The 27,396-nt window shown below is 53.6% G+C and overlaps 1 protein-coding gene across 1 annotated transcript in view; it reads left to right on the top strand.

Moving 5' to 3' along the window:
* The first annotated feature begins 10,938 nt into the window (after positions 1-10,938).
* The window catches only part of PRKD2 (protein kinase D2), a 64,259-nt gene continuing 47,801 nt past the window's right edge, over positions 10,939-27,396 (top strand). The window contains exon 1 of the mRNA XM_060258257.1: positions 10,939-11,070. The gene's annotated coding sequence lies outside the window, so the exon portion shown is untranslated. The remainder of the gene's footprint in view (positions 11,071-27,396) is intronic.

The following is a 27,396-nucleotide window of genomic DNA, read 5'->3' as shown; positions in this document are numbered from 1 at the left end:
TGGAATGGCAAGCAGTCCTAAATATAGAGAAAGTGGGCAGTGTGTTAGTATGCAGAGTCATGGAAATTCCCCCCCAGCTTTCTGATAACCCTGAAGTGGGGGGAGGGCCTCCAAACCGGTGGATCCCCTGCCCCCACCTGGGGGTTGGCAACCCTAGTGGCCAGCTCTGGGTTGGGAAATAGCTGGAGATTTAAGGAGGGCAGTTTGGGGTGAAGAAGGGCCTCGGCAAGGTACAATGCCCTAGCGTCCACCCTCCAAAGCAGCCAATTTCACCAGGGGAACTAATCTTGGTCGTCTGGAGACCAACTGTCATGCTGAGAGATCTCCAGGTGCCCCCTGAAGGTTGGCATCCACAGTTATCTGGACTCGTGCTCTCCTCACCCCTGCCCAGACTCTGCCCTGCTCCCTAGCTCCAGGAGTTTCCCAAACTATGGCTGCCAATCCCCAGGTGGGGCAGGACAAGCAGGTTAACAAACCAGCCTCAGAAATAATACCAACTTGAATTTGCTAAACAACATATAAAATATAGAGGATGATGTGGAATTGTTTTCTGTGGCCCTGGAAGGTAGGACCCAGAACCAATGGGTTGGAATTAAAAGAGTTTCCAGCTCAACATTAGGAATCACAGAATCATATAGAGTTGGAAAGGACCTCTAGGGTCATCTAGTCCAACCCCCTGCACAATGCAGGAAACTCACAAACACCTCCCCCTTCCTGACCGTGTTTCCTCAATGAAACAAGCTTCCTCCTCAGGAGGTGGTGGGCTCTCCTTCCTTGGAGGTTTTTAAACAGAGGCTAGGTGGCCCTCTGACAGCAATGTGGATTCTGTGAATTTAGGGGGAGGCATTTGTGAGTGTCCTGCATTGTGCAGGGGTTTGGACTAGATGACTCTAGAGGTCCCTTCCAACTCTATGATTCTATGTCATTTCATAGAGAAGGTGCATAGGGAACATCATCCTCTCGCCCAAAGTCACTTCGAAGGCAATCAATAGCCAATTTTCAGAAGATGGGCGCAGGTAACGATTCCACAGGTGGAAAATTGGCCATTAATTGCCTTCGAAGTGACTTTGAGCGAGAGGCTGATGTTCCTTATGCACTTTTTCTATGAAGTGACACGGGTCAATATGTATAATTAATGTTATATGTTGTTTAGTAAATTCAAGTTTGTATTATTTCTGAGGCTGGTTTACGCGGCGGTTTGGTAACCTGATTGTCCTGCTCCACTAAACTCGTTGCTCCTTGTTGGTTGCCAATCCCCAGGTGGGGGCAGGGGATCCCGTGGGCTGGAGGCCCCCTCCTCCCCTTCAGGGTCATCAGAAAGGGGGGGGAATGTCAGTAGGGCACTCCATTATTCCCTATGGAGACCAATACCCATAGGCTATAATGGAGAATTGATCCGGGGCTGTTTTTTCGATAGAGGCACCAAATTTGCAGCATAGTATGCGACGCCTCTTCTCAAAACACCTTCCAAGTTTCAAAAGGATTGGCCCAGGGGTTCCACTTCTGGGAGCCCTCAAAGAAGGTGCCCCTATCCCGCATTGTTTCCAACGGAGGGAAGGCGTTTAAAAGGTGGGCGGTCCCTGTAAAAGCGATGGCCAGCACTCCCTTTGGAGTTCAATGAGGCTTGCCGCAACCTCAACCTTACTCCCGGCTCCTGGGCCCACCCCCAAACCGCGCAGATAGTTCTTGAACTGGACTTGGCAACCGGAGGAGGAGAAGGACCCCGAAGCGCCCTGGACGCGCTCCTAGCCTGGCCTCTCCAAGGCGCAACTGAACTTGGACGCCGGCAGGATGTTTCTGTGAGCCGCAGGAAGCGCGGAGCCAGGGCCTTCCCCGCTTCTTCTGTCTCCACCTGCAGGCGGCGAGCTCGGAAGCCGGCGGCGGAGGAGGAAACCCCCGCCCCGGAGAGAGCCAGGCCCCAACCGCGCTTCGCAGAGGCCGCCGCGCCCTGGTGGAAAGGCACCCCGGCCAAGAGGAGCCCGCCCGTGGGAAAGGGCGAAGAAAGCACATCTCTGCAAACGCCAGGGCAGCTCCTAAGGGCTCGCTGCGTTTCAAAAGCCTTGCAGGCCGGGCAGGCTGCTGTGGTGGTGGTGGTGGTGGTGGGATTGGGCAGGCTGGAGTAGGGTTGCCAATCCCCAGGTGGGGGCAGGGGATTCCCTGGTTTGGAAGCCCTCCCCCCACTTCAGGGTCATCAGAAACCGGGCGGGGAGGGAAGTGTCTGCTGAGCACTCCATTATTCCCTATGGAGACCGATTCCCATAGGGCCCAGGGGTGGCCAAACTGCGGCTCTTTCGCACATATTGTGTAGCTCCCGAAGCCCCCAACGGCTGGCTTGGAGAAGGCATTGGTCTCGTTAAATCACTTCTCCAAACCAACCGGCGGCTTGGAGTACGCATTTAAAGTTGCTCTCTTTCCCCCTCACCTATCTGCCTTCCTCCCGGCTTGCGGCTCTCCAATACCTGCTGTTCATGTCTTGCGGCTCTCAAAGGTCTGACGTGTATTTTATGCGGCTCTTACATTAAGCAAGTATGGCCACCCCTGCCGTAGGGTGTGATAGAGAATTGATCCACAAGTATCTGGGGCTCTCAGGTGGCTGTTGTTTGACGGAGAGGCACCAAATATGCAGCATAGCATCCAGTGCCTCTCCTCCAAATACCCTCCAAGTTTCAAAAGGATTGGACCAAGGGGTCCAATTCTATGAGCCCCCAAAGAAGGTCTACCTATCCTTCATTTTTTCCAGTGGAAGAAATAATGTGTGCGGTCCCTTGAGATGTGATGGCCAGAACTCCCTTTCGAGTTCAGTTATGCTTGATGCAACCTTGCTCCTGGCTCCACCCCCAAAGTCCCCAGATATTTCTTGAATTGGACTTGGCAACCCTAGGCTGGAGTAAGGAAATGCGCCACTGACACCAGAGCCCAGCTAGACACAGTCGAGACTCTCGGAAGAGCCCTCCTGAGTCTTGGATTAGACCAAGAGGCCGTCTAGTCCTGCATCCTAGTTCTTCTGCAGGACCAGCAAAGGTCATAGAGGCTGAGGCCTCTCTGGGACTCAGAGGTTTAATGCAGGGGTGTCAAACATGCTGCCCAGGGGCCAAATCAGGCCCCCCAAGCAACTGGCTGTCATCTGCTTCCTTCTCCCTCTCTCTTGCTTCCTTCTGCATCACAGCTTGCTTTGCAAGGCTTGCTCAATCGCACAGGAGCTACAGAGCAAAGCCTCTGTTTTCTCCATTGGCTGAGGCTCCGCCCTTGGGGAGGAAGGAGGGGGAGGCAGAGCTTGCTTTGCCAGGCTTTCAATTGCACAGTGGAGCTACTGAGCCAAGCCTCTCTTCCTTCTATTGGCTGAGGCTCCTCCCCCTCCTGGTCCCCTGGGGAGGGAGGGAAAGAGCCAGAGCTTCCTTTGCTCAGTTCCCCAGATCCCTGGATCCCATGGGAGAAATACAAAGAAAACACCTTTAAGACCAAAAACTGCTAATGTTTTAAGCTTGTTTTAAGGTTTTTTTTTTTAAAGTCTTATTTGGAGAATGCATTTATAGTTAAAGTTGCTTTCTTTCCACCTCTCTTTCTCTCCTTCCTTCCTGCCTCCCTCCCTCGCTTCCTTTCATCCTGCACCTCAAACATCTGACATTCCTTTTTTGTGGCTCTCAAACATCTGACATGTATTCTGTGTGGCTCTTACGTTAAGCAAGTTTGGCCACCCCTGCTCTAGAACATTTAACCCTTGATAGAAGTGCCAGCCTCCAGGTGATCAGAGTAAAGAATGGCAACACAGTATAAACAGAAATCTAAAAAACAACTGTGTCAAAAATACATAACACGCCAAATTTACAAAAATCTGTATTATATTGTGCAAAAACATCCAAAATTCATTCCAAAGATACACATCACAGAGAGAGCATAAAGTCTCAAAACAAAAACACAGTTCCCAAGGATGACTCCAAATATTTGAGCTATTTGCTATGTATGAATGATTTAAACGATTTTGAAGTTGGCTTGTGCAGAAGCTGCAAATGCAGCAGAACGCGATTTAAGCCGGTGATCGCGTGAAGGCAAGATTTTCTCCTTCGGAAGCCATCAGTGGAAGGACTCAATTTGGAATTTACCATCCTCTAGATCAGGGTTTCCCAAACTTTTTTTCCCCTTGGCCCAGCTATTTTTACACTTCTCCTTCGTGGCCTACTAAAATTTGGGGGTGGAGCCAGGAGACTTTGCGGGGTAGAGCCAGGAGACAGGAAAGCTTGTCTCTTCTATAGAGGTCTCCGAGGAAAACGGAGCTCAGGCTTTGCAGCCTGTGTCAGTCTTCAAGCCTAGCTTTTATCTGCACAACACAGACGGGGGATGGAAGGAAGGAAAATGGAGCTCAGGCTTTGCAGCCTGTGTCAGTCTTCAAGCCTAGCTTTTATCTGCACAACACAGAGATAGGAAAAAAAGGAAGCAGAGTTCATGCTTTGCTGGGAGCGGGTCTAGCTTTGGCTCTTCTTGTGACCCGGTATTGAGGCTTCTGTGGTCCAGTACTGGGCCGCGACCCTGCAAATGGGAAATGCTGCTCTAGATGACAGCCCTTCAAGTAATTGAACGTGGTGATCCTGTCACCTCTCAGCCGCCTCCTCTCCAGGCTAAACACCCCCAGCTCCTTCAACCTTTCCTTATAGGACTTGGTCTCCAGACCCCTCACCATCTTCGTCACCCTCCTCTGGACCCGCTCCAGCTTGTCTAGATCCTTCTTAAAACATGGTGCCCAAAACTGAACACAAGACTCCAGGTGAGGTCTTACCAGAGCAGAGCAAACCTCACGTGACCTGGACACTCGACTTCTGTTGATACAGCCCAAAATTGCATTTACACTTCTGTGTAAAGGGAGGCCTTTTGTGGCACCCGGAGGCTAGCAAACATTTAATTCCGGGTTAAGTTTTTGTGGACCAGATTCCACTTAGGCAGAGGTCCCAAGGAGCAGAACGGTTCTGCAAGAACTCTGAGTGACCCAAGGCCATTCCAGCAGCTGCAAGTGGAAGAGTGGGGAATCAAACCCGGTTCTCCCAGATTAGAGCCCATGCTCTCAACCACTACACCCAGCTGGCTTTGGGTTGGGAAAGACCTGGAGATTTGGGGGCTGGGGCCGGAGGGGGGGCAGGGTTTGGGTAGGGGAGGGGTTTTCATGGACTTTAATGCCAGAGAGTCCACCTTCCACAGGAACCGTTTTCTCCAACCAAACTGACCTCTGTCTCCCAGAGCTCCGCTGTAACCCCTGGAGATCTCCAGCTAGCACCTGGAGGTTGGCAACCTTACCAACAAGGTGTAGGGGTTGGGGAGGGACCTGGAAGGCAGAATTTGGCCCCCAGGCAAAGAAAATCAAGATGGAGCCGACAGTTCTAGAGAGAGAGAGAGCCACTTTCTCCTCCCTGATGAGGAAGTTGGTGCCTCAGGCTTCCTCAATTCCTGGGGAACTTGCCAAAGGAGATGGTAGTATCAGCACATACCCTCCAGCAGACCGGGATAAGGGGTAAACCATTGGGATGGGAGGTCTTGGGCAGGGGAGATCTGGGTTCAGTCTCCCTATCGCCACCCGGGGTCCTTTAGTCCAGGGGTCCCCAACCCCCGCGGCCTGTTAACAACTGGGCCGTGAGTTGTGTAATTGTTTCATTATATATTACAATGGAGGAAGAAGACGACGACGACGTTGGATTTATATCCTGCCCTCCACTCCGAATTTCAGAGCTTCAGAGCGGCTCGCAATCTCCTTTCCCTTCCTCCCCCACAACAAGACACCCGGTGAGGTGGGCGGGGCTGAGAGAGCTCTCCCAGAAGCTGCCCTTTCGAGGACAACTCTGTGAGAAGCTATGGCTGACCCGAGGCCATTCCAGCAGCTGCAAGTGGAGGAGTGGGGGAATCAAACCCGGTTGTCCCAGATAAGAGTCCGCACACTGCACTACTATACCAAACGTTTTAGAAATAAAGTGCACAATTGTATCATCCTGAAACCATCGCCCCCCCTCCCCCCAGTCCATGGAAAAGCTGCCTTCCACAAAAGCAGTCCCTGCTTTAGTTCATTACTCTCTTTAGGCTTAGGCTACCTCACATGGTTGTTGTTCGTGTCACAGGGGTAGGGGGGAAGCTTTCGGTTGGCCCCTTGGAGAAAAGCAGCATCAGAACGTGATTTTGGGGTGGGTGGGCAGGAATGCCAGCTTCCAGGTGGGACCTGGAGATCCTCTGGTATTATATAACTCATCTGCAGACTGCATAAATCTCACCTGATTTCCCCTCATTTCCAGAGAGCAGGAATGTTCTCCCACACACCTGAAAGTGCTACGCACAAAGCAACAACAAAAAACCCACAAACCCCCACAAAAAACTGGACAAAACTGTAATTAACTTGGAACAGATAAAACTAACATGTGGAATTCACTGCTGCAAGAAGTGGCTGCGGCTATAAGCCTAGACAGGTTTCAAGAGGGGACTGCAGAAACATACAGAGCAGAGTTCCATCAGCGGCTATGAGCCACAAGGGAAAGACGGAAGTCCAAGTCTGGGGCAGCGGTGCTCTGTCTTCTTGGTGCTTGGGGGGCAACAGTAGAAGCGTTTCTGGAATTCTGGCCCTGCTGGTGGACCTCCTGATGGCCCCTGGGTTTTGGCCACTGTGTGACACAGAGTGTTGGACTGGATGGGCCACTGGCCTGATCCAACATGGCTTCTTGTAAATTCTGTCCGGGGCAGTGATGCTCTGTCTTCTTGGCGCTTGGGGGGTGGGGCAACAGTGGGAGGGTTCCTGGAGTTCTAGCTCCACTGGTGGACCTCCTGATAGCCCTTGGGTTTGGGCTACTGTGTGACACGGAGTGTTGGACTGGTTGGGCCATTGGCCTGATCCAACATGGCTTCTCTTATGGACTACTTGTGGGCAACAGTGGGAAGGTTCCGGAATTCTGGCCCTGCTGGTGGACCTCCTGATGGCCCCTGGGTTTTGGCCACTGTGTGACACAGAGTGTTGGACTGGATGGGCCACTGGCCTGATCCAACGTCACTTCTCTTATGTCCTGAACTTGTGAAGGTAAGATGATCCAGGGGAACAGGTCTTCTTGCATTTGAGCAAACACAGTACATGTATGAACATATGAAGCTGCCTTATACTGAATCAGACCTTCGGTCCATCAAAGTCAGTATTGCCTACTCAGACTGGCAGCGGCTCCCCAGGGTCCAGCTGAGTTTTTTCACACCTATTTGCCAGGACCCTTTTTAGTTAGAGATGCTGGGGATTGAACCTGGGACCTTCTGCTTACCAGGCAGATGCTCTACCATTGAGCCACTAGCCCCATTCATGGCTCTCCAGGGTCTCAGTCTTAGTTTTTTCACGCCTCTTTGCCTGGACCCTTTTTAGTTGGAGATGCCGGGGATGGAACCTGGGACCTTCTGCTTCCCAGGCAGATGCTCTACCACTGAGCCACAGTAGCTGCTGTTCCTCCTTCGTTGGGACATCAGGGCCTTCATTGGGCAGCCAGTTGGTGGCAGATGTTCCCAATGACCATTCATTGATGGATTTTTTACTTTATTTACAGCTTGCCTTTCTCCCCCAAAAGGGCCCAAAGTGGGTGACGTCTCACCACAGCCCTTCAAGGCGGCTAAGGCGAAAAGCGTGTAACTTCAGGGGTGGCCAAAATTGCTTAATGTAAGAGCCACAAAATCAATGTCAGATGTTTTGAGGGCCACAAGGCGGGAAGGCAGGCAAATAAGATGGGGGAGGGAGAGGTGGAAAGAAAGCAACTTTAAGTTGAAATTATTTTCCCCAAGCCGCCAGCTGGCTTGGCTTGGCGAAATAACTTAAAGAGTGAAATGCCTTCTCCAAACCAGCCACACGATGTGTGTGCAACAGCCACGTGTGTCTCCCGAGCCACAGTTTGGCCACCCCTGGTGTAATTGGTGAAAGCCAGGGGTGTCCAAACTGTGGCTCAGGAGACACACGTGGCTCTTTCACACATACCCCACTGGCCAGCTCGGAAAAACCATTTTTCTCTTTAAATGCATTCTCCAAGCTAAGCCGGCTTGCGGCTTAGAGAATGCATTTAAAGTTACTTTCTTTCCATCTCTCCCTCCACCCCCCCCCTCCTGCTATCTGTTTGCCCTCCTGCCTTCGGTCTCTCAAACATCTGACATTCGTGTCTTGCGGCTCTCAGACATCTGATGTTTATTCTGTGTGGCTCTTACATTAAGCGAGTTTGTCCCCGCTAACCCAGCAAACTTCCAGGTTTGGGGGGGGATCTGAACCACACTTTAGCCCCTCCAGCTCTCACCGGACGAGGCCTGGGGCGGCCAGCAGGTGGTGTTCTTGCCCGAGGCTGAAGGAGGCGAGGCGGGGGCGGGGGCGGGGGTGCAGAAGGGAGCCAGCGGGTTGGGATTGCCCACCTACAAGGCTGCCCACCTCTCCCCCTCGCCGGAGCCCTTTCTGTGCTGCTTCGTGCCGAGGGGGGCAGAGACGCTTTGCATGCAGAAGTTCCCCGGGCCAAATCCGGCCTCTGCTGTTGGGAAAGACCCTTGCTCAGCACCCCCCCCCCACACTCCGCCCCAAGAGCCGCCCATCGCCCCCAGAAAGTGGTCCTGGCGGCCCGCAGCTCACAGTTAGGGTGGTGTTGCCAACATCCAAGTGGGGCCTGGAGATCTCCCGGAAGGACCCCTGATCTCCAGGCTGCATTGATCAGCTTCCCGGGGGGGAGGGAAGGGGCTCGCACGCTCATCTGCTGATGTCCCTCTCCTCCCCGGGCGGCACCTCCCCCAAATCTCCCGGAATTCCCGGCCTCGGAGTTGGCAACTCGTGGTTCAGTCCCCGGGCGGGCCTCCTTGGGACGCCCTGCAGAGCCGTGGCCGGGCACGTCCGTCTACGTCCGGCTGGAGGCTGGACACGTGTGGGGACGCTTCCGATGGTCAGCGCCAGGCATCCTTCCAGCGCCGCCGGCGCTCTCTTCGGGTGAAAGGCGGCGTCCGAAGGGTTCCGAGGAGAAACCGCCCCCCGCCCTGCTTCCGAGATGCCCCACGAGGCGCCCGCGGGCTCCAGCCTCACGCGGAGGGGGAGACGACCCCCGAGCATGTGCAGAGTGCGTTTCCTTCTGGGGGGAAGACTACCCCCGAGCATGTGCAGAGTGCGTTTCCTTCGGGGGGGAAGACTACCCCCGAGCATGTGCAGAGTGTGTTTCCTTCTGGGGGGGAGACTACCCCCGAGCATGTGCAGAGTGCGTTTCCTTCTGGGGGGGAGACTACCCCCGAGCATGTGCAGAGTGCGTTTCCTTCTGGGGGGGGAGACTACCCCCGAGCATGTGCAAAATGCGTTTCCTTCTGGGGGGGGGAGACTACCCCCGAGCATGTGCAGAGTGCCTTTCCTTCTGGGGGGGGAGACTACCCCCGAGCATGTGCAGAGTGCGTTTCCTTCTGGGGGTAGACTACCCCCGAGCATGTGCAGAGTGCGTTTCCTTCTGGGGGGAGACTACCCCCGAGCATGTGCAGAGTGCGTTTCCTTCTGGGGGGAAGACTACCCCCGAGCATGTGCAGAGTGCGTTTCCTTCTGGGGGGAGACTACCCCCGAGCATGTGCAGAGTGCGTTTCCTTCTGGGGGGGAGACTACCCCCGAGCATGTGCAGAGTGCGTTTCCTTCTGGGGGTAGACTACCCCTGAGCATGTGCAGAGTGCGTTTCCTTCTGGGGGGAGACTACCCCCGAGCATGTGCAGAGTGCGTTTCCTTCTGGGGGGAAGACTACCCCCGAGCATGTGCAGAGTGCGTTTCCTTCTGGGGGGAGACTACCCCCGAGCATGTGCAGAGTGCGTTTCCTTCGGGGGGGGAGACTACCCCCGAGCATGTGCAGAGTGCGTTTCCTTCTGGGGGGGGAGACTACCCCCGAGCATGTGCAGAGTGCGTTTCCTTCTGGGGGGAAGACTACCCCCGAGCATGTGCAAAGTGCGTTTCCTTCGGGGGGGAGACTACCCCCGAGCATGTGCAGAGTGCCTTTCCTTCTGGGGGGAAGACTACCCCCGAGCATGTGCAAAGTGCGTTTCCTTCGGGGGGGGAGACTACCCCCGAGCATGTGCAAAGTGCGTTTCCTTCGGGGGGGAGACTACCCCCGAGCATGTGCAGAGTGCGTTTCCTTCTGGGGGGGAGACTACCCCCGAGCATGTGCAGAGTGCGTTTCCTTCTGGGGGTAGACTACCCCCGAGCATGTGCAGAGTGCGTTTCCTTCTGGGGGGAGACTACCCCCGAGCATGTGCAGAGTGCGTTTCCTTCTGGGGGGAAGACTACCCCCGAGCATGTGCAGAGTGCGTTTCCTTCTGGGGGGAAGACTACCCCCGGGCATGTGCAGAGTGCGTTTCCTTCTGGGGGGAAGACTACCCCCGAGCATGTGCAGAGTGCGTTTCCTTCTGGGGGGAGACTACCCCCGAGCATGTGCAGAGTGCGTTTCCTTCGGGGGGGGGAGACTACCCCCGAGCATGTGCAAAGTGCGTTTCCTTCGGGGGGGGAGACTACCCCCGAGCATGTGCAGAGTGCCTTTCCTTCTTGGAGGTGGGGCCCCGTCGCTCTTGTCCCCAGCTCCGTGGGGAGGGGGCGCGGCCCTTTGCCCCCGCTCGGGAGCCTGGCGTCCAGGGCGCCGGGGCCCCTCCTCGCTCCGCGGCGGTTCCGGATCCACTCCGGAGCGACGGGGCGGGGCGGCGTGACTTCATCGGCGCGGCTCGCCATTGGCCCGGCGGGGTGCCACTCCAGGCACTTCCTTCTCGGCCGAGAGAGAGAGAGAAGGAAAAGTTTCTTGGCGCAAGCGGGGCGGGCGCGCAGCCGTCGGGGCGCCCTCTTGGAGACATCCCGGCCGGCGCGCAAGACCGAGAGGAGGAGGAGGCGGCGGCCGAGCCATGGCCTCCCCGTCCCGCGGAGCCTTCCCCGCCGCGGCCCCCGAGCCGCCCCCGCTGCTGCAGTCGTCGGGCGCGCCGTCGGGCCAGCAGGGCGTCTCCTTCCAGCTGCAGATCGGGCTCACCCGCGAGTGCGTCCTCCGCCCGCCCGCCTCCGACCTGGCCCACGTCAAGCAGCTCGCCTGCTCCATCGTCGACCAGAAGGTAGGCGCCCGCCCCGACGCCGCGCACCTGCCCGAAACCGGCCCCGCCTGGCTGCCTGCCTGCCTGCGCGCCGGCTCCTTCCTTCCTCCCTTCCTGCCTGCCTCCCCCTCCCTTCCCACCCTGCACGCTCCGCGGGGCAGCGACCTCGCCGGACGCTCGGGAGGCTCTGGGGACTCCGCCGACGGCCTCGGGGTGTGGCGCGCCTCCAGAACCTTGCGTGGCGTGGGGTGGGGATCGGGGGGGGGGGAAAGCTGAGATCACCCCGGAGAGAACTTGGCGGGGCCTTAAAGGTGCCGTCCCCCCGGACTCGAACTTGGTTTGCGGGAGAGCCTGAATTACCTTTTAGGTCTACTCCTGCTGCCACTGTTTATGTGGCGCCCCCAGCCTCGTGTGCGCCCCTGGGGTCTCTCTGTGTAGGTGGTGTCTGCCCTGCCCTTAAAAGTTGGGGGACAAGGGGGGGGTTCCCAAAGGATTCAGTTAGAAACTTACAGCTGGAAGGGGAACCCAAGGGTCATCTAGTCCGACCCCGTTCAATGCAGGAAATTCACAGTTGCTTTCCGCCCCCCTTCCTCCGTGACCACTATTCTAAACCCAGGGGGTGGGCAATACTTCCAGGACCCTGCGTTTGTTTGCATGTTCTCCTACACTTTGTGTACTGAGGCTTGCAATGTGTGAGCGTGGAGTTTCTTGGTTGGCGCTGGGGTGTTTTTAGGATCATGCATCTGTTTGTGTAGAGGCTGTGTTTAACTTAGGAGCGCCTGTCTTTGTGGGGAGATGATCTGGGGCATCCTGATGTCGGCTTCCGCCGTGCATGCAGGATGAGGGCGTGTGGGGCTTCCCCACCTGTCTTGCTTGCTGTGGGGCTGCCAGCTGCCACACAAAAGACTCTTTGGTCTGCTCTCTTGACAACTTCCCTGGTGGAAACTGGTTGGGGAAGCAGCCTTTGTGTCGGAGGGCCAAACCATTATCCTTGGGCCGTGCAAAAGGACTTCCCATCATACTGCCATAAAGCACACAAGAGCCGGGAACTGGTTAAAAAAGTTGGTGTAGTGGTTAAGTGCGTGGACTCTTATCTGGCAGAACCGGGTTTGATTCCCCTCTCCTCCACTTGCAACTGCTGGAATGGCCTTGGGTCAGCCATAGCTCTCGTAGAGCTGTCCTTGAAACGGCAGTTTCTGTCAGAGCTCTCTCAGCCCCACCTACCTCACAGGGTGTTTGTTGCGGGGGAGGAAGGTAAAGGAGATTGTAAGCTGCTCTGAAACTGAGATTCAGAGCATAGGGTGGAGTAGAAATCCAATATCATCATCATCTTCTTCTTCTTCTTTTCCTTTCACCTAGCTGATTTTACAGAGTATTCAGATAAAAGGGTGAGGGCAGGGTTTGTGGACATTTAGGAGCAGCTAGAAAGTGTAGATGACTGGGGAAGGCAATGGCAAACCACCCCATAAAAGTCTGCCATGAAAATTTTGTGAAAGCAACATCACCCCAGAGTCGGAAACGACTGGTGCTTGCACAGGGGACTACCTTTTTTAAAGATACAAATACGTAACTTAAAAAGTAGTTACTGGCAAAGGAAGGGTTAATGATTTGGGATTTAAAGTTCTGGGGTCCTGTGTCTAGTTGTGGGGCAACAGGGCAGGAGAAGAAGACAAGAATGCAAGAGAAGCCATGTTGAATCAGGCCAGTCGCCCATCCAGTCCAACACTCTGTGTCACATAAGAGCATAACAGAGGCCATGTTGGATCAGGCCAATGGCCCATCCTGTCCAACACTCTGTGTCACACAGTGGCCAAAAACCCCAGGTGCCATCAGGAGGTCCATCAGTGGGGCCAGGAGGATACTAGAAGCCCTCCCACTGTGCCCCCCTCCCCCAAGCACCAAGAATACAGAGCATCACTGCCCCAGGCAGAAGAACATAAGAGAAGCCATGTTGAATCAGGCCAGTGGCCCATCCAGTCCAACACTCTGTGTCACACAGTGGCCAAAAAACCCCCAGGTGCCATCAGGAGGTCCATCAGTGGGGCCAGTACACTAGAAGCCCTCCCACTCTGCCCCCCTCCCCCAAGCACCAAGAATACAGAGCATCACTGCCCCAGACAGAAGAACATAAGAGAAGCCATATTGGATCAGACCAATGGTCCATCTAGTCCAACACTGTGTCACATGGTGGTCAAAAACCCACATGCCATCAGGAGCTTCACCAGTGGGCCAGTGCTGGAGCCAGAGGGAGTAGTGAAGGATGGGGGGGACGAGGCAGGGTGGGGGAGGCTAATCTTGCGGGGGGGGGGTATGTGGGTCTCTTGCCTCGCCAACACAACTGGCTTGCAAGACTGTTCCCTTCAAACGCCTCTGTCTGTCCTCTTTTCTGGCCTTTTTTGAAAATGGAACTTCCTTTCATGCGCAGGTTAACTTAATGTATTTTCAATCCACTCCCGACTCATTTTGCAGCTGGATTTTTCTGCGGCGTCAAATAGCCAAATTCCATTTGCAAATGACGGCTGAAGTGCGTCGAAAGTGGATTATCCGGCATGCGCGAAAGCCTCTGGAATCCGTGCCTCCTTTCCGGGATCTGCCGTAAAGGTGACGGGTTCCGGTGGGGCCAGGTTAGAGGGCGTGGGGTTTCACATATTCCAGAGCTGGCCGACGGTGCTCAAAACGGGTGTGGGGTCTGAGCTGCAGAGGTCCTCACTGGTAGTAATAAGATCCTGACGGACACTGTTTTTCAAATCCCCATTGACATGACTGCAAATAACCCCCAAACAACCCGCCTGTAAGGTAGGCCAGAATTGCTATCTGTGTGCGCGTAGGGAGGTTGAGGCTGTGACGAATAGGAGGGAGCCGAAGTTCCCATAGTGAGTTTGCGCCCTGACCTTGATGGCCAAGGCTGGCCCAGTCTCCTTTGGTCTTGGAAGCTGAGCAGAGTCCACCTGGGTTAGTACTTGGAAGAGACCACCAGAGAAGCCCGGGATTCCTACGCAGATGCAGGCAAGGGCAAACAACCTTTGAATGTCTCTCGCCTCAGTTTGGATGGCGCAGGCTAGCCAGATCTTGGAAGCTTAGCAGGGTTGACTCTGCCTAGAACTCGGGTGGAAGACCACGAGAAAGTCCCGGGTCGCTACGCAGAGGCAGGCAAGGGCCAACCACCTCTGAACGTCTCTTGTCATGATCTGGATGGGCCAGGCGAGCCCGGTCTTGTCTGATCTCAGAAGCTAAAGAGGGTTGACCCCGGCTGGTACTTGGAGGAGAGACCACCGAGGAAGTCCAGGGTCGCTACGCAGAGGCAGCCAATGGCTAGCCACCTCTGATTGTCTCTTGCCTTGGATGGAACAGGCGAGCGCGGTCTCATCGGATCTCACAAGCTAAGTAGGGTCTGTCCTGGTTAGCACTTGGGTGGGAAACCACGAGGAAGTCCAGAGTTGTACACAGAGGCAGGCAAGGGCCAACCATCTCTGAACGTCTCTTGTCATGATCTGGATGGGCAAGGCTAGCCTGAACTTGTCAGATCTCAGAAGCTAAGCACAGTCTCATCAGATCTCAGAAGCTAAGCGGGGTCAGCTCCGGTTAGTACTTGGGTGGGAGACCACCTCTGATCATCTCTTGCCTTGGATGGACCAAGCAAGCACGGTCTCATCAGATCTCAGAAGCTAAGTGGGGTCAGCTCTGGTTAGTACTTGGGTGGGAGACCACCTCTGATCGTCTCTTGCCTTGGATGGACCAAGCAAGCACGGTCTCATCAGATCTCAGAAGCTGTGGGGTCAGCTCTGGTTAGTACTTGGGTGGGAGACCACCTCTGATCGTCTCTTGCCTTGGATGGGCCAAGCAAGCACAGTCTCATCAGATCTCAGAAGCTAAGTGGGGTCAGCTCTGATTAGTACTTGGGTGGGAGACCACCTCTGATCATCTCTTGCCTTGGATGGGCCAAGCAAGCACGGTCTCATCAGATCTCAGAAGTTGTGGGGTCAGCTCTGGTTAGTACTTGGGTGGGAGACCACCTCTGATCATCTCTTGCCTTGGATGGGCCAAGCAAGCACGGTCTCATCAGATCTCAGAAGTTGTGGGGTCAGCTCTGGTTAGTACTTGGGTGGGAGACCACCTCTGATCGTCTCTTGCCTTGGATGGGCCAAGCAAGCACGGTCTCATCAGATCTCAGAAGTTGTGGGGTCAGCTCTGGTTAGTACTTGGGTGGGAGACCACCTCTGATCATCTCTTGCCTTGGATGGGCCAGGCAAGCACGGTCTCATCAGATCTCAGAAGTTGTGGGGTCAGCTCTGGTTAGTATTTGGGTGGGAGACCACCTCTGATCATCTCTTGCCTTGGATGGGCCAAGCAAGCACGGTCTCATCAGATCTCAGAAGCTAAGCGGGGTCAGCTCTGGTTAGTATTTGGGTGGGAGACCACCTCTGATCATCTCTTGCCTTGGATGGGCCAAACAAGCACGGTCTCATCAGATCTCAGAAGTTGTGGGGTCAGCTCTGGTTAGTACTTGGGTGGGAGACCACCTCTGATCATCTCTTGCCTTGGATGGGCCAAGCAAGCACGGTCTCATCAGATCTCAGAAGTTGTGGGGTCAGCTCTGGTTAGTACTTGGGTGGGAGACCACCTCTGATCATCTCTTGCCTTGGATGGGCCAAGCAAGCACGGTCTCATCAGATCTCAGAAGCTGTGGGGTCAGCTCTGGTTAGTACTTGGGTGGGAGACCACGAAGAAGTCCAGGGTTGTACACAGAGGCAGCCAATGGCCAACCACCTCTGAACGTCTCTTGTCATGAACTGGATGGGCAAGGCTAGCCCGAACTTGTCAGATCTTGGAAGCTAAGCACAGTCTCATCAGATCTCAGAAGCTAAGCGGGGTCAGCTCTGGTTAGTTTTTGGATGGGAGACCACCAGAGTCGTCCAGGGTTGCTACGCAGTGCCAGGCAAGGGCCAGTCACCTCCGGACGTCTCTCGCCTTGAAAACCCAACGAGGTCACCGTGAGTCAGCTTTTTAGTCCAGTGGCTCGAAACCAGTTTCCACCGCCGGTGAGTTTGTGCCCAGGGCTGACACCGGAGCCGTGGGCTTCACAGTCCCAGCTCCTCTGCTCTCCCGCCTCCGTTCTTCGCCCTCCCCCTCTTCGGCAGTCCGCGGCTCCTCTTTCTGTGCACGTAACAGTGGATGTTGTGGCGGAGGAGCGGAAACAGGCGCCAAGTTCCCGCTGCCGCTCTTGGCTGGGCAGGAAAGGGAAGAGTTCCTGATTCCAAGAGGCTGAGCCGAAGTCTCTGGGATGCCTGTAGGAGGGAAGCCACCCTGGTTGGTCATACATATCCTTTGCGGCCGGCAGAGAGAGAGAGAGAGGGAGAGAGACTTGGCGGCGTGCAGATGGTGCTCTTGAAAAGCCAAGCGGGGAAGGAGATCCTTTCAGTCTCTCCCCAGCGTTAGCAAGAGAACTGCCTCTTCTGACCTCCTTTGGAAGCCGTTGCCGAGAGGGAGGGAGAGAGAGAACGCGGAGTCTAACCCATTTTGATTTAACTTCGCAGAGAGAGGGAGGCGTCGGAAGGAACCGTTGGCGGCCAGAGCTTAATTGGAGAATGGATATCCCTCGGGGAGCGAGCTGGTCTTTCTGCTAGGGAAGCTACTGAGGCACAGATCAGTGGCGAAGCGAGATCTGCCACGTTCAAGCATACCTTTACAGCCATAAGATCTAGAGCAGGGGTGACAAACATGCGGCCCAGGGGCCAAATCAGGCCCCCGGAGGGCTCTGATCAGGCCCCCGAGCAATTGGAAGTCATCCGCTTCCTTCTCTCTCTCTCCTGCTTCCATCTGCATCGCAGCTTGCTTTGCATGGCTTGCTCAATCGCACAGGAGCTGCAGAGCAAAACCTCTGTTTTCTCCATTGTCTGAGACTCCTCCCTTGGGGAGGAATAGCTTGCGTTGTCAGGCTCTCTCAATTGCACAGCAGAGCTGCTTAGCCAAACTCTCCCTCCCTGTGTGTGTGCGCGTGTGTGTGTTCTTTATAAAATTTATCTCTCTGCTAAAAATGCAAGCACCAGTTGTTTTCGACTCTGAGACTCCTCCCTTGAATGCCATCTGTGCCCACAGACCCAGATAGGCTGGCGCCCCCTGCAGTGGGCAATATAAAGCGCTGGCGTAGAGCATAAAAATTGCCTTGTGGGAAGCAAGCCAAACGGTTGACTGTCATGCATCAAACTTGGATTTATACCCCACCCCCCACTCTGGATCTCAGAGCGGCTCACAATCTCCTTTATCTTCTTCCTCCACGACAGACACCCTGTGAGGTGGATGAGGCTGAGAGGGCTCTCCCAGAAACTGCCCTTTCAAGGACAACCCCTGCGAGAATCTTCCAAGGAGTTAACGAGTTATGTGTCAAAAAGCAGGATGAAATCTATCTCCCCTTCTCTCTTGAGTGCCAGTTTGGTGCAGTGGTGAAGTGTGCGGACTCTTATCTGGGAGAACCGGGTTTGATTCCCCACTCCTCCACTCACAGCTGCTGGAATGGCCTTGGGCCAGCCATAGCTCTCGCAGAGCTGTCCTTGAAAGGGTGGTTTCTGTCAGAGCTCTCTCAGCCCTACCTACCTCACAGGGTGTTTGTTGTGGGGGAAGGAGATAAAGGAGATTGGGACCGCTCTGAGACCATGATTCAGAGAGGAGGGTGGGATATAAATCCAATTTCTTCTTCTTCTTCAATCCTTTCTACTCTCACTGCAGGAGTGAGTAGCATTCCCCAACACTGTCTCCCCTGAGCCTCTAGATTTCTGCCCATGCTCAGAGGCACCAGCTTCTATACCACTAATTCGCATGCTGCAATGCTGTTCCCAGTTAGGCTACAATCGGCTTTTTCCTCAATGACCTGCTCCATGAAACTAAAATCCCACAGTTCAGGGGTCCCTAACCTTTCTGCACCCTATGGGCATCTGTCGCTCTGCAAGACCTACATGCAGAGGAAGCCGAAGCGCAGGGGAGAAGAGAGATAATTTAAAAACACCCTGGGAAAGAGAGGGAAGAAAGCCAATCCTGCAGTGGCAACAAAAGAAGAAAATATTGGATTTATATCCCGCCCTCCACTCCGAATTTCAGAGTCTCAGAGCGGCTCACAATCTCCTTTATCGTCCTCCCCGCCAACAGACACCCTGTGAAGTGGTTGGGGCTGAGAGGGCTCTCACAGCACCTGCCCTTCCAAGGACAACTCTGCCAGAGCTCTGGCTGACCCACGGCCATTCCAGCAGCTGCAAGTGGAGAAGTGGGGAATCAAACCCGGTTCTTCCAGATAAGAGTTCACGCACTACACCAAACTGGCTCTCTAAGAAGATGATATTGGATTTATATCCTGCCCTTCACTCTGAAACTCAGAACCCCGATGTGAGGTAGGTGGGGCTGAGAGAGCTCTCCCAGAAGCTGCCCTTTCAAGGACAACTCTGCAAGAGCTATGACTGACCCAAGGCCCTTCCAGCAGCTGCAAGTGGAGGAGTGAGGAATCAAACCCGGTTCTCCCAGATAAGAGTCCGCACATTTAACCACCACACCAAACTGGCTCTCCAACTGCCACTGAAATAACATTCTTCTGTACAGCCAAATCAGAGCATCAGTGGTCAATCAGAAGCCCTGCTGGGCAATCGCCCTCTGGGCCGGCTCTGCCACTAGGTAAACTAGGTGACTGCTTAGGGCGCCAGCCTTTTGGGGGCACCAAACTGGCCACTCCCCATGTCGCTCGGTGATGTTATTTGTGCAGAGGGGCGGCAGAAGTTAGCAGACAGTCTACGGCTGGCCCTGAGTGCCCCACACAGCCTGACCCACTTTCTAAACAGTGGGCACCAAGACAAGCATTGGAGGGCACCGCCGCGCCCGCAGCCACCACGAGGGAGACCCCACCACAGAGGCCCCCACCCAGAGAAAAGGGAGCTTCTAGCCCAGGGGTGTCAAGCTCAATTGTTATGAGGGCTGAATCTGACATAAATGAGACCTTGCCGGGCCATGGGTGTGTCATAAAATGCAATGCCAAGTAGCAGAGATATAAGCTTTATAAAGGACACAGACAAATGCAAAGAGCCAGTTTGGTGTAGTGGTGAAGTGGGCGGACTCTTATCTGGGAGAACCGAGTCTGATTCCCCACTCCTCCAGTTGCACCTGCTGGAATGGCCTTGGGTCAGCCATCGCTCTAGCAGAGGTTGTCCTTGAAAGGGCAGCTGCTGTGAGAGCCCTCTCTAGCCCCACCCACATCACAGGGTGTCACAGGGGGGAGAAGATATAGGAGATTGTGAGCCACTGTGAGCCACTCTGAGATTCAGAGTATAGGGCGGGATATAAATCCAGTATCATCATCTTATCTGGAAGAACCGGGTTTGATTCCCCACTCCTCCATAAGAACATAAGAGAAGCCATGTTAGATCAGGCCAATGGCCCATCCAGTCCAACATTCTGTGTCACACAGCGGCCAAATACACACACACACACACACACACACTGTGGCTAATAGCCACTGATGGACCTCTGCTCCATATTTTTATCTAACCCCCTCTTGAAGGTGGCCATGCTTGTGGCCGCCACCACCTCCTGTGGCAGTGAATTCCACATGTTAATCACCCTTTGGGTGAAGAAGTACTTCCTTTTATCCGTTTTAACCTGTCTGCTCAGCAATTTCATCGAATGCCCACGAGTTCTTGTATTGTGAGAAAGGGAGAAAAGTACTTCTTTCTCTACTTTCTCCATCCCATGCATTATCTTGTAAACCTCTATCATGTCACCCCTCAGTCAACATTTCTCCAAGCTAAAGAGCCCTAAGCGTTTCAACCTTGCTTCATAGGGAAGGTGTTCCAGCCCTTTAATCATTCTAGTTGCCCTTTTCTGAACTTTCTCCAATGCTATAATATCCTTTTTGAGGTGCGGCGACCAGAACTGCACACAGTGCTCCAAATGAGACCGCACCATCGATTTATACAGGGGCATTATGATACTGGCTGATTTGTTTTCAATTCCCTTCCTAATAATTCCCAGCATGGCGTTGGCCTTTTTTATTGCAATCGCACACTGTCTTGACATTTTCAGTGAATTATCTACCACGACCCCAAGATCTTTCTCATAGTCAGTCTCTGCCAGTTCACACCCCATCAACTTGTATTTGTAGCTGGGATTCTTGGCCCCAATGTGCATTACTTTGCACTTGGCCACATTGAACCGCATCTGCCACGTTGACGCCCACTCACCCAGCCTCAATGGATTCCTTTGGAGTTCCTCACAATCCTCTCTGGTTCTCACCACCCTGAACAATTTAGTGTCATCTGCAAATTTGGCCACTTCACTGCTCACTCCCAACTCTAAGTCATTTATGAACAAGTTAAAGAGCATGGGACCCAGTACCGAGCCCTGCGGCACCCCACTGCTTACCGTCCTCCACTGCGAAGACTGCCCATTTATACTCACTCTCTGCTTCCTATTACTCAGCCAGTTTTTGATCCACAAGAGGACCTGTCCTTTTACTCCATGACCCTCAAGCTTTCTAAGGAGCCTTTGATGAGGAACTTTATCAAAAGCTTTCTGGAAGTCAAGGTAAACAACATCTATCGGGTCTCCTTTGTCCACATGTTTGTTCACCCCCTCAAAGAAATGTAACAGGTTAGTGAGGCAAGATCTTCCCCTACAGAACCCGAGCTGAGTCTTCCTCAATAACCCCTGTTCATCAATGTGCCTACTCATTCTGTCCTTGATAATGGTTTCTTCCAACTTTCCCGGTATTGAAGTCAGACTGGGAAAGTTGCAGCTGCTGGAATGGCCTTGGGTCAGCCATAGCTATCGCAGGAGTTGTCCTTGAAAGGGCAGCTTCTGTCAGAGCTCTCTCAGTCCCACCCACCTCACAGAGTGTCTGTTGTGGGGGAAGAAAATACAGGAGATTGTAAGCCGCTCTGAGTCTCTGATTCAGAGAGAAGGGCGGGGTATAAATCTGCAGTCCTCTTCTTTCTTCGAAAGCTTAAAATAAAACTTGCTTAAAACAACAGCACTTGTTGGTCTTAAAGATGCTTTCTTTGTATCTCTCCCATGGGATAGAGGGGACTAGGCAAAGGAAGCTCTGGCTCTTTCCTTCCTTCCCCAGGGGACCAGGAAGGGGGGGGAGCCTCAGGAAAGAGGGAGAAGGAAGCAGAGGACAGCCAGTTGCTCGGGGGCCTGATAGGAGTCCTATGGGGGCCTGATTTGCCCCCCGAACTGTGTGTTCGACACCCCTGCCCTTGGTGGCCTCACCCACTTCCTGAAAAGACTTGGCAGGCAGCAGGAAAGGTGTTGGTGGGCGCCCATGGGCACTGCGTTGGGAATGAGCGGTACAGCACTAGCCGTTGAATTGTAAGTTCAAAGGGGTCCCCCGCCCTTCATACAGCTGTCTAAAGAGATGTGTTTGCTGCCAAGTTTAGAAACATTTGTTTGCGAGGTCGGAATTCTTCGTTTGTAATTGGAGGATTTGAAACGGGGCTTCTGTCTTTGCCGGAAATGTTTGCCAAACTCTTGTTTGTGTACCCAGGCTGCGGCACAGTTCAACAAAACAAAAGAACAATAAAACAGCGCAAAACCCGAAACTGCTTAACCGAATGGCAGCAAAATATCGCCAGCAAAGAACAAACGAACGAAGGCGAGGAGCAGGCAGAAGGGGGAACGTAAAAGCAGGCCTCTCCGGCATTTTTGAGCCTCCAGGTATCTTTGGAATCCTGAAGGAGGCTGGTGGGCACAAAGTGCCGGATGGCTGCCACGGGAGACGGTGCCATGCCTGTGCCCAGAGGTAGTCTAAGGACAGGAGATAAAGAGGGGTGATTTCAAAATGCGCTGGGAAAGAGGAGCAGGGACAATAAGAGAACATAAGAGAAGCCATGTTGGATCAGCCTAATAGCCCCTCCAGTCCAACACTGTGTCACACAGTGGCCAAAAAACCAAGTGCCATCAGGAGGTCCACCAGTGGGGCTAGAAGCCCTCCCACTGTGCCCCCCCCAAGCACCAAGACTACAGAGTATCACTGCCCCAGACAGAGAGTTCCAACAATAGGCTGTGGCTAATAACCACTGATGGACCTCTGCTCCAGATGCTTATCCAATCCCCTCTTGAAGCTATCTATGCTTGTAGCCACCACTACCTCCTGCGGCAATGAGTTCCACATGTTAATCACCCTTTGGGTGAAGAACTACTTCCTTTTATCCGTTCTAACCCGACTGCTCAGCAATTTCACTGAGTGCCCAGGAGTTCTCGTATGGTGAGAAAGGGAGAAAAGGACTTCTTTCTCTACCTTTTCTATCCCGTGCATGATCTTGTCAACCTCTATCATGTCACCCCGCAGTCGACGTTTCTCCAAGCGAAAGAGCCCCAAGCACTGTAACCTTTCTTCATGGGGAAAGTGTTCCAACCCTTGAATCATTCCAGTTGCCCTTTTCTGCACTTTTCTCAATGCTATATCTTTTTTTGAGGTGCGGTGGCCAGAATTGCACACAGTACTCCAATAAACCCAACAAGAGTGGCGGCTGATACCAAAGCGACGTTTCAAAAAACTGGGCTGCTCCTGAGAACTCCAGCGGCCTATCAGGCACTGCGGTGGGCAAGAACTCTACCTGGCTGCACCCACTTTCCCGAAAACGCCAGGCGATGTGTCGGCAGGTGCCCCAGAGCCTGCGGGCACCTCCTTGGGGAACCTCGACTTAAACAGTAATAACGAGGGGGACTCGGCGATATAGTTCATAATTGATGTAGCTGCACGGGGGAGCATGATGTGGAATCCCCCCATGCAAACAAGATGGTGCATGGAATAGAGAAAGTAGAGAAAGAAGTCTTTTTCTCCCTTTCTCACAATACGAGAACTCCTGGGCACTCAGTGAAATTGCTGAGCCGTCGGGTTAGAACAGATAAAAGAAGAAGATGATGATGATGAAGATATTGGATTTATATCCCGCCCTCCACTCCGAAGGGTCTCAGAGCAGCTCACTATCTCCTTTCCCTTCCTCCCCCAAAACAGACACCCTGTGAGGTGGATGGGGGTGAGAGGACTTTCAAGGACCACCTCTGCCAGAGCTATGGCTGACCCAAGGCCATGCTAGCAGGTGCAAGTGGAGGAGTGGGGAATCAAACCCGGTTCTCCCAGATAAGACTCCGCACACTTAACCACTACACCAAACTGGCTCTCTTCACCCAAAGGATGATTAACACGTGGAATTCACTGCCGCAGGAGGTGGTGGCAGCTACAAGCATAGTCAGCTTCAAGAGGGGATTGGATAAACGTATGAAGCAGAGGGCCATCAGTGGCTATTAGCCACAGCGTATCGTTGGAACTCTCTGTCTGGGGCAGTGATACTCTGTATTCTTGGTGCTTGGGGGGGCAACAGTGGGAGGGTTTCTAGTGTCCTTGCCCTACTGATGGTACGTGGTTTTTGGCCACTGTGTGACACAGAGAGTTGGACTGGATGGGCCACTGGCCTGATCCAACATGGCTTCTCTTACGTTCTTATGTCCAGAGCAGTGATGCTCTGTATTGTTGATGTTTGTAGACACAACAGTGGGAGGGCTTCTAGTGTCCTGGCCCCTCTGATGTACCTCCTGATGGCACCTGGTTTTTGGCCACTGTGTGACACAGAGTGTTGGACTGGATGGGACATTGGCCTGATCCAGCATGGCTTCTCTGATGTTCTTCTGTCTGGGGCAGTGATGCTCTGTCTTCTTGGTGCTTGGGGAGGGGGGCACAGTGGGAGGGCTTCTAGTGTCCTGGCTCCGGTGATGGACCTCCTGATGGCACCTTGGTTTTTTGGCCACTGTAACACAGAGTGTTGGACTGGATGGGCCATTGGACTGATCCAACATGGCTTCTCTTATGTTCTTACATTGCCGCAGTGAGCATTCCGTGGTTTTTGGTGCCTGGAGCCCCAGCGGTGCTGGGAACCACTTTTCTCGCCAACACGCCTTGCTTGGCCTGCCCTGGCGCTGAATAGTGGGCTGCCCCCCCACCCCAACCCTCAGGCTGAGTCACCGCCAGCTCCCTCTCCTGGAGTTTATTGCCTCCTATTATGAAGCCATTTCCTGCCCGTCAGGATCACTTCTGTGGGTGGAGAAGGGAGAGCGAGGTTAACTCCCGCCTCGCTGGCTGCCTGTGCGGGAGCTGCTTGGCTCTGCCGTCTTCGTTAACCCCTTGCAGCAAGCCCGGAACCTCCATGTGCAAAGGCAGTGTACCTCTCCGGACATCAAGTTACGTGGGAGGGCAGTGGCTTTTGTTTTCATGCTTCGCTTGTGAGATTCCTGGGTGCATCCAGTGAGTCACTGCGGGAAACTATGTGCGTGGGTCGGCTCAGACCTGCTCTTCTGGTGTTTTCGTTGCCTTTTTACAAAGAGACTGAGCGGATAGATGGTGATACCCAAACTCTCGATGTCTGGGACACTGTCTTGGTTGGGACTTGAGATTGGTAGCTTTAGTTACCTTTTTTTAAAGGTAGTCCCCTGTGCAAGCACCAGTCGTTTTCGACTCTGGCGTGACGTTGCTTTCATGACGTTTTCATGGCAGACATGGTTTGCCCTTGCCTTCCCCAGTCATCTACACTTTCCCCCCAGCAACCTAGGTCCTCATTTTGCCGACCTCAGAAGGATGGAAGGCTGAGTCAACCTCGAGCTGGCTATCTGAACCCAGCTTCCGCTGGGATCGAACTCAGGTCATGAACAGAAAGCTTCGTCTGCAGCGCTGCAGCTTTGCCACTCTGCGCCACGGGGCTCATTTAAAGACTATAGGAAAGAAAAGGTCCTCTGTGCAAGCACCAGTCGTTTTCGACTCTGGGGTGAGGTTGCTTTCACAATGTTTTCACAGCAGACTTTTTACGGGGTGGTTTGCCCTTGCCTTCCCCAGTCATTGACACTTTCCCCCCAGCAAGCTGGGGACTCATTTGACCGACCTCGGAAGGATGGAAGGCTGAGTCAACCTGGAGCCGGCTACTTGAACCCAGCTGCTGCCGGGATCGAACTCAGGTCGTGAGCAGAGGGCTCCGACTGCAGCACTGCAGCTTTACCACTCTGCCCTACGGGGCTCTTTTACCTTTTTACCTTTGGCACTACACAAATCCGCGTTTTCTAGCAATGCTGCATTTTCAGCATTTCATAAATGGGAGGACTGCTTTACTCTGCTCTGGTAAGACCTCATCTAGAGTATTATGTTCAGTTTGGGGCACCACATTTTAAGAAGGATATAGACAAGCTGGAACAAGTCCAGAGGAGGGCGACGAAGATTATGAGGGGCCTGGAGACCAAGTCCTGTGAGGAAAGGTTGAAGGAGCTGGGCATGTTTAGCTTGGAGAGGAGGAGGCTGAGAGGCGATAGGATCACCATCTTCAAGTACTGAAAGGGCTGTCCTCTAAAGGATGGTGTGGAATTGTTTTCTGTGGCCCCAGAAGGTAGGAGCAGAACGAACGGGTTGAAATTAAATCAGAGAAGTTTACAACTAACATTAGGAAGAACTTCCTCACCGTTAGAGCAGTTCCTCAGTGGAACAAGCTTCCTCCTTAGGAGGTGGTGGGCTCTTCTTCCTTGGAGGTTTGTAAACAGAGACTAGATGGCCATCTGACAGCAATGAAGATCCTGGGAATTTAGAGGGAGGCGTTTGTGAGCTTCCTGCATTGTGCAGGGGGTTGGGCTAGATGACCCTGGAGGTCCCTTCCAACTCTGTGATTCTATGATTCTATCCTGTGAATTTAGGGGGAGGTGTTTGTGAGTTTCCTGCATTGTGCAGGGGGTTGGGCTAGATGACCCTGGAGGTCCCTTCCAACTCTGTGATTCTAGGATTCTATCCTGTGAATTTAGGGGGAGGTGTTTGTGAGCTTCCTGCATTGTGCAGGGGGTTGGACTAGATGACCCTGGAGGTCCCTTCCAACTCTGTGATTCTAGGATTCTATCCTGTGAATTTAGGGGGAGGTGTTTGTGAGCTTCCTGCATTGTGCAGGGGGTTGGACTAGATGACCCTGGAGGTCCCTTCCAACTCTGTGATTCTAGGATTCTATCCTGTGAATTTAGGGGGAGGTGTTCGTGAGTTTCCTGCATTGTGCAGGGGGTTGGGCTAGATGACCCTGGAGGTCCCTTCCAACTCTAGGATTTTATGATTTGAGAGACCAGTCCTTTTGAATGTTGAACACAGCTACATATAGAATCTGCAGATGGGGAACATTATTTTGGAAGATGCTTTCCCCTTCCTACGTGGGAGAGAAGGAGGAATGCTTCTGAAGAGGGTACACTTGCCCCCCCTTCATCCCCTAAGAACTAAATATACTTTCCCTTCCTTCGAACTTGCCCCATATGCAACTATATGCGAATTGGGTCCTATGGCTATTGGATCCCACGGCTAACTAACAATGCTGATTTGGTGAACCTAGGCAGATCATGAGAAGGAGGGCAGAAAGGGTTGCATCAGGGCTAAGTTCTTGTGGGCCCTTTCTTACACGCCCACGGAAATGCCAATCTCCAGTTTGGCCAGGGTTCCTGGAGGGTTTTATTTGTTGCCGTCTTCTGAGTATGGAGAAGAAGAAGAATTGCAGTTTTATACCCCACCGTTCTCTCTGAATCGGAGACTCCGAGTGGCTTACAATCCCCTTTATCGTCTTTCCCCACAACAAACACCCTGTGAGGTGGGTGGGGCTGAGAGAGCTCTCCCAGAAGCTGCCCTTTCAAGGACAGCTCTGCGAGAGCTCTGGCTGACCCAAGGCCATTTCAGCAGCTTCAAGTGGAGGAGTGGGGGAATCAAACCCGGTTCTCCCAGATAAGAGTCCACACACTAACCAAACTGGCTCACTGCACCAAACTTAACCACTACACCGAACTGGAGTAGGAGTCACTGTGTGTGTGTGTGTGTGAGGGAGGGAGTATTTGTGAATTTTCTGCATTGTGCAGGGGGTTGGATTTGATGACCTTGGACGTCCCTTCTGACTCGATGGCTCTATGACTAGGATTTCTTGATTCAGGTGACTTTACGGGTCTCTCTGCCAGTTCCCGGGACAGCGGGAAGACAATTCTTGCCATCCAAGAGTCCAGTTAACCTTGCCAGCCAGCCCGCTTTCTTCAATTTAGGATTACGGAAGGGGTCTTTGCTATCTGGCGATAGCCATGCATCTGGGATTTCCCCGTACCTGCCAGCTGTAGTGCTAGCAGCATTGGGGAAATCCCCATATGTGTTCATCTTCCCGCCCTCAGAATGATGTCGCTGCCCATCTACGGAAGGCGGAGGCGGGGTCAGTTTTGCTCGAGGCCTTCCCGCTGCAGCCGGATTTATTTGTGAATGAATCTCAACTCAGATCGCTTCATTTGTGGGGGGGGGGGAGACTGGGTTTTCGCACGGCACCAGTGCTCACT

Source organism: Heteronotia binoei, chromosome 17 (assembly GCF_032191835.1).
Source record: "Heteronotia binoei isolate CCM8104 ecotype False Entrance Well chromosome 17, APGP_CSIRO_Hbin_v1, whole genome shotgun sequence".
Lineage (NCBI taxonomy): Eukaryota > Metazoa > Chordata > Lepidosauria > Squamata > Gekkonidae > Heteronotia > Heteronotia binoei.
Note: the sequence above shows the minus strand (reverse complement) of the source record. Positions and strands in the feature narration are given on the sequence as shown.